Genomic DNA, 1,142 nt, shown 5'->3' on the forward strand with positions numbered 1-1,142 from the left:
CTGAAATTAAAGTGACAACTAGGGTGACAAAACTAGCCCAAACCCGTTTGACTCCGCCCAATCAGCCTAAGCTTTAATGTGTATGGGCTAGAGTGATTTTGAAGATGTGTTGATTTGGACTAGCCCAAGTTGAGTCATCACAAATCATCAGCCCAAACTGACCCATCAACTACACTCCGTTCAAAAATAAAAGCTACAAAACATGATTAACTTTTTTAATCATTATTTAATTTTTAGAATGTTTTTTAAAAGTTTTTTTTGACATTTTTATTTTTTTTAATATTTTATTTTTATTTCTGTATTTCCAAATTGTATCTAGATTTGATTTTTAAACCGCTGTTTATTTGGAAAAACACGAGCTAAGAGAATATTTGCAATCAGAGAATATCAATATTTTTAGTTTCTCAAAATGTTTTAAAAGTAAGTTAAGTTGGGCAGGTTGTTATGACCATTTAGGTCATCTTGACTCAGCCAATCTTAACCCAAACAAGCTTTTGACAGGGTTGGGCATGGACTCATTTATTGAATCAGCCCATCTTGACTTGCCCAATTTTAATCCAAACGGCCCATTTGCCTACCCCTGATGACAACTTGGAAGTATATAATGGTAATTCTCAGAACTGAGGGAATAACTAAGTAAAAGTGATCATGTGATGCAAGTCCGGAGCTGCTCCTTTATCTTTCTCATATTCGAGTTAGAATCTTGTCTTGCCCAAAATGCAGCTGGTTACGTTGAAGGCCTGTCCTGTTTGATGGATTGAGTGAAATAATTATAGCATATAGCATAAGATTTGGGTATTGTTTTATCTAATGTTTAGTTTGTCTTTTTAAATAATGTATAACTAATTATGATATAATTTAATATATGGAAAAGGGCCTAAAATACCTTTGAACTATTAGAATGGGTGCAAAAATATCCTCCATCCACCTTTGAACTCTCAAATACCCCCGCCGTCCACCTTTTGAGTCTAATATACCCTTAATTCTAACAGTCCCGATAGCATCATTTAATTGGTTACCCTATGTAATTAACTAAACTCATTAAATTTAATCCAAGTTGACCGAATCCTAACCCACCAACCCGACAAACCCGACTCGCCCCAAATTATAGATTTTCTAACAATACAGCTAGGATCAAATTG

This window comes from Lycium barbarum, chromosome 3, assembly GCF_019175385.1.
Source record: "Lycium barbarum isolate Lr01 chromosome 3, ASM1917538v2, whole genome shotgun sequence".
Lineage (NCBI taxonomy): Eukaryota > Viridiplantae > Streptophyta > Magnoliopsida > Solanales > Solanaceae > Lycium > Lycium barbarum.